General features: G+C 53.9%; 1 long non-coding RNA gene across 1 annotated transcript; it reads left to right on the plus strand.

Moving 5' to 3' along the window:
- Positions 1-1,638: 1,638 nt before the first annotated feature.
- On the plus strand, positions 1,639-5,330 carry LOC141785771 (uncharacterized). Its single transcript, XR_012597573.1, has 3 exons — positions 1,639-1,715; positions 1,799-1,845; positions 5,264-5,330. It is a non-coding gene; the product is annotated as an uncharacterized LOC141785771 (long non-coding RNA).
- Positions 5,331-5,784: the final 454 nt, after the last annotated feature.

The raw sequence follows: 5,784 nt of genomic DNA on the forward strand, positions 1-5,784 counted from the left end.
TTGTTGTTGTTGTTGTTGTTGTTGTGATGATTGTTGTTTAATGGTTGATCCTCTGGAGGCCCCGCCCACTCTGGGACAGCCTCCAACATGGCTCCTCGGTGTTGTGTGTGCGTTATTTACCTGCAGAGCTCAGTGTGTGCGCAGGCCTCTGTCAGTCTGTGTTTTGTATCTTGTTTTCTACGCTGTTTGTTTCACCACAGAGACCAAAACAAGATGTGACCACGTGTGTGTGACTCTGTCGGCTCCTTTCTGAAATAAACCACCATGATTGTTTTTTACTCTGTGCTCCGCTGCTTCTTTGGTGGGTGTGGCGCCTGCGCAGACAGCGGCGCATCATGAAGGCGTGCTCGGAGGATTGAATGAGACGGTGTATAAAATGAGATCAATCTGATAATCTGGATGTAATCCAGCCTAATCTGTGTCTTTAAGGCTCTTTGAGCGCTCCAGTCTGAGTGACAGGATGTGACGGTCGATGAGACCTGACAGGAGGTAAACAGCTGCTCTGTGCTGCCCCCTGCTGGCTGCTCCCCTCCCTGCTCTGTGTGTGTGTGTGTGTGTGTGTGTGTGTGTGTGTGTGTGTGTGTGTGTGTGTGTGTGTGTGGACCACAGGTGATTAAGGATTAGCTGCAGCCCCTCCAGAGTCCATCAGGGGGCGCCCCTCCTGATCACTGGCTCAGTCCACAGCTTCACCTTTCGATCTTCATCCCCTCAGAGAGGTGCATGCTGGGTAAGCATGTCATGACATGTTGACATGTGTTGAGTCAGACCGGCTGAAGCGTTGTTTTTGATAATCCCAGGGAGCGGTCTAATTCCTGGAGCGTCCTCCTGATGTTCTGTGAAAGGTGCCAACAGACGAGAGCGACGCTCCACAAACTGTCGATTCTTCTGCTGTCGGTCAAAACCATCGCCATGACGACCTGAAGACAGCAGGGAGGTGTGTGTGTGTGTGTGTGTGTGTGTAAGAGGCCTCCTCCTGTTGACGGATGCTGTTTGTCATCGGACCGATTGAGACGATGAAGAGAAAATATTTTCTTTGTCATCAGCTGAAAGGAGGAATGTTTGAGAGTTGTGTGTGTGTGTGTGTGTGTGTGTGTGTGTGTGTGTGTGTGTGTGTGTGTGTGTGTGTGTGTGTGTGTGTGTTGGGGCCTCTGTGATCCTGGAGGATTGAGTTTCTTCTTCTTGTCCGTGTGGTTAATTATAATGTGAAGTTAATCAGAGTCTTTGATTGTGAAATAATTCAGGTTGACACTTCCTGTCAAAGAGGCAGCTGTCTGCAGACTTTTATTTTGAAGGCGGAGGAGACAGAGCAGAGCAGGAAGACAAAATAAAAGCTGTGTTAGTGTGTGTGTGTCAACGTGTTTTCGTCGTTTGAGGAATCTGATGGGATGGCGTTCGCCAGCTGACCCGGTCTGGAAAACATGATTACATAACCTTGGAGCAGACCACGCATTTCCCATCATGCACCTCTCTGCCTCTGTCAGACACACACACATGGGGGCACTTTACCTGTGTGTGTGTGTGTGTGTGTGTGTGTCCTGTCACCAGGTGAGTGTGTGTCCTGACGTCAGCACGCCACGTTGTTCTGGAGCTTCCTGTCTGATTTGTTGATGTTTTCCTCAGGCTGGACCTGAAGGACCTGCTGGTTCTGGAGAACCTGAGCCGGACCTGGTGGTGCAGCAGCAGAGAGTGTTTGGACCTGGCGGCGCTCTGATCAGGTGTCCTGAAGTTTGTGGCGTGAAGCTCGGCGGCAGCAGGACTCTGGATGTTTCCTGGCTGTGATCCAGAGTCTTTCCTGCAGGACGGCGTCACGTTACGTAAGCGCCGCACCAGGAAGAGAAATCAGAGGTGAGCTTTTTTCCTCTTTCCCTGTGAAGCGATGGATTTCCTTTAACTGGAGTCAGGCTGGCAAAGCTGGAAAAACCGAGTTCACAGATGAAATAACTTCAGTCTGCAGCTCCACAACGTCTGATGAGAGCTGGAGGGGTCAAAGGTCACGCTGCAGGTTACCTGAGCTGAAGCGTGTCATGGTTTAGAGAAAAAACAGTGAGAGCTGTAAACCCTGAGCTCCCTGTGTGAGGAAACTGTGGGAGCTGCCAGACCCCCACAGAGACCACATTAGTCCAGGTTCATGTGGTTCTGATCCGGTCGTCAGCTGGAGATTTCTCTGCTCAGCCGAGCGTTCAGGAGCCGGAGCCGTGCAGTAACTCGCAGAGCTGTGAAATGAGCAGCAGGGAGAAGAGCCGTGGTGTTTTGGGGGATTTCCTTCGGCGCCGTTCCCTGAACGTCTCCCAGCAACAGCTGCAGGAGGATTGTTTGCTCCGAGCTCCTCTCGGGGCCTCACAGAGCCGGCGTGGAAAATCAGCCTCCTCTTCTCCGCTCGGCCGTCCAAACCCCAGAGCTTCCAACTGGGGGAGCTGACAGGATGGCAGTGGGCCCGCCGGGCAACATCTGCAAGCACTTTGAAAATGACTGCAAGCGGCTCTGTGAGCGCAGAGCAGCTCTGATGACGGTCCATGTTCAGAAACGCTCCATAAAAGTCTGTTCATCACCTCGGAGGCAGAGCTGCGCGTTAACAAACAGCATCAGTGTGCAGATTAAACAGCTGTAACCTCCAGCACACACACTCTCAGAGGTAGTTTGATAAAAATCAGAGTAAAAACTGTAATGTCCAGATGATGGTCATCCTGCAGGTCAGTTAACGTGTTTCCTCACAGGAATAACTCTGAACTGATCAAACTGCTCTGTGACTGACTCAGTGTTCAGACTCAGTGTTCAGACTCAGTGTTCAGACTCAGTGTTCAGACTCAGTGTTCAGACTCACACTCAGTGTTCAGACTCACACTCAGTGTTCAGACTCACACTCAATGTTCAGACTCAGACTCGGTGTTCAGACTCAGACTTGGTGTTGGTGCTGTGTTCAGACTCAGACTCAGTGTTCAGACTCAGTGTTCAGACTCAGTGTTCAGACTCAGTGTTCAGACTCAGACTCAGTGTTCAGACTCAGTGTTCAGACTCAGTGTTCAGACTCAGACTCAGTGTTCAGATTCAGTGTTCAGACTCAGACTCGGTTTTGGTGCTGTGTTGAGGCCTGGGGGCAGACAGAGGCAGCTCTGTGCAGCTCAACAAACACAACCAGAGCTCTTCAGCTCACTTACATAAGCCGTGCTGCAACCTGTCAAACGCAGGTGGGCGGAAAAAAACAACATCGCCACTTTCCTACGGAGGGGGGGTTCAGAGCAACCAGAGCCCGGATCAGCTGAACCAATCAGAACGGAGACCTCACTGTTCTCTCCAGATCCTCTTCCTGTCCTGATCACTCTCTCCTCTCCTCTCCTCTCCTCTCCTCTCCTCTCCTCTCCTCTCCTCCTCTCCTATGCTCTCCTCTGCTCTCCTCCCCTCTCCTCTCCTCTCCTCTCCTCTCCTCTCCTCTCCTCTCCTCTCCTCTCCTCTCCTCTCCTCTCCTCTCCTCTCCTCCTCTCCTCTCCTCTCCTCCTCTCCTCTCCTCTCCTCCTCTCCTCTGCTCTCCTCTCCTCTCCTCTGCTCTCCTCTCCTCTCCTCTCCTCTCTTCCTCTGCTCTCCTCTCCTCTGCTCTCCTCTCCTCTGCTCTCCTCTCCTCTCCTCTCCTCTCCTCTCCTCTCCTCTCCTCTCTTCCTCTGCTCTCCTCTCCTCTGCTCTCCTCTCCTCTCCTCTCCTCTCCTCTCCTCTCCTCCTCTCCTCTCCTCTCCTCTCCTCTCCTCTCCTCTCCTCTCCTCTGCTCTCCTCTGCTCTCCTCACCTCTCCTCTCCTCTGCTCTCCTCCCTCTCCTCTCCTCTCCTCTCCTCTCCTCTCCTCTCCTCCTCTGCTCTCCTCTGCTCTCCTCCCCTCTCCTCCCCTCTCCTCTGCTCTCCTCCCTCCCTCTCCTCTCCTCTCCTCTCCTCTCCTCTCCTCTCCTCTCCTCTCCTCTCCTCTCCTCTCCTCCTCTCCTTTCCTCTCCTCTCCTCTCCTCTCCTCTCCACTCCACTCCTCTCCTCTCCTCTCCTGCTCTCCTCCTCTCCTCTCCTCTCCTCTCCTCCTCTCCTGCTCTCCTCCTCTCCTCTCCTCTCCTCTCCTCTCCTCTCCTCTCCTCTCCTCTCCTCTCCTCTCCTCTCCTCTCCTCTCCTCTCCTCTCCTCTCCTCTCCTCTCCTCCTCTCCTCTCCTCTCCTCCTCTCCTCTCCTCTCCTCTCTTCTCTTCTCCTCCTCTCCTCTCCTCTCCTGCTCTCCTCCTCTCCTCTCCTCTCCTCTCCTCCTCTCCTGCTCTCCTCCTCTCCTCTCCTCTCCTCTCCTCTCCTCCTCTCCTGCTCTCCCTCTCCTCCTCTCCTCTCCTCTCCTCTCCTCTCCTCTCCTCTCCTCTCCTCTCCTCTCCTCTCCTCTCCTCTCCTCTCCTCCTCCTCTCCTCTCCTCCTCTCCTCCTTCAGTTGTGTAACTCTGAACCTTAAATATTTTCCTCTCCTCGTGCCCTCGGCTGCTGTTTGGCGGCGCGGCGCCTGCTTCCTGTCGCATGTGGCGGCACGTGTAGGCCGGTGGCGTCCTCACGACGCAGGTTCACTGATGGGTTTCTCCCTCCGCCCTCTCCTTCCTCCTCATTAGCCCTGAAACACGGAGGAAACATGTCAGCGTTCTGGCTCACGGTGTGCACGTGCGAGGTGGGCGGGGCCTGTGATGTTGTGATGTTTCCCATCATGCTCTGGTGCAGGATCAGAGGGGGCCACTGAGGACGCTCTGGTTTCACAAGCTCTGAGTGAGCACGTGGAGCAGACCCCCCTACACACACTGTGTGTGTTTAATGGACACACTGGTTAGCGTCTGAAGGTGTGTGTGTGTGTGTGTGTGTGTGTGTGTGTGTGTGTGTGTGTGTGTGTGTGTGTGTGTGTTGTAACATCGGTGTGTGATTTACATTCCTGTCATTCCTGCGTCTTTATTTTCTGCCTCGAGCCGCTCGTTTGATCAAACACACACACTCTGTGAGCCATTAAAGTTTATTTACACACACACACACACACACACACACACATGTTCATGGTTACTGACTGTGAGGAGAAACACTCTTCAGGGCCGGGGGGGGGAGCGAGTTATTGCATTAAAGGCGACATTACTAAAGGGGTTTCCCAGGCTCAGGCGCAGGGGCCAAGGTAATCAGGGGGCCTCACCTGGAGCCTGCTTCACATCCAGAGGTGAAAAAAAAACAAGAGACAGAAAACAGAGAGAAGGAGGTCAAAGGTCAAAGCTCTGTCCTTCCCTCCCCAGGTCAGAGCCAAACAGACCCACCAGACCCAGAGAGGCCAGATCAGCTGGGAACAACACACCGACACAGAGGAGGAGAGGAGGAGAGGAGGAGAGGAGGAGAGGAGGAGAGGAGGAGGAGAGGAGGAGAGGAGGAGGAGGAGGGGGAGAGGAGGAGAGGAGGAGAGGAGGAGGAGAGGAGGGAAGAGAAGAGAGGAGAGGAGGAGGGGGAGAGGAGGAGGAGGAGAGGAGGAGCAGGGGGAGGTGAAGGTGATGAAAAAAACAGTCAAGGACTAAAGAAGAAAAGAAGGAAAGTTTTCATGTTTGAGGTCCAGAGAGAAGCGAAGGAGGCGGCGAGGGCTGAGGAGGGCTGAGGAGGGCTGAGGAGGGCTGAGGAGGGGAGTGTACAGTATGTAAGGAGGGTGATGATGTCATCCAGACCACGCCCCCTGCTGGGGCTATACATGCCGGCGTGGTGGAGGTCCTGCTCTCCACATCGAGGACGTGAGACAGCTGAACAAGTCCTTAGTCTGCAGAGTGCGTGA

The sequence above is a fragment of the Halichoeres trimaculatus genome, unplaced genomic scaffold (assembly GCF_033239565.1).
Source record: "Halichoeres trimaculatus isolate MK-OKI-2021-1 unplaced genomic scaffold, fHalTri1.1 fHalTri1_scaffold_24, whole genome shotgun sequence".
NCBI lineage: Eukaryota > Metazoa > Chordata > Actinopteri > Labriformes > Labridae > Halichoeres > Halichoeres trimaculatus.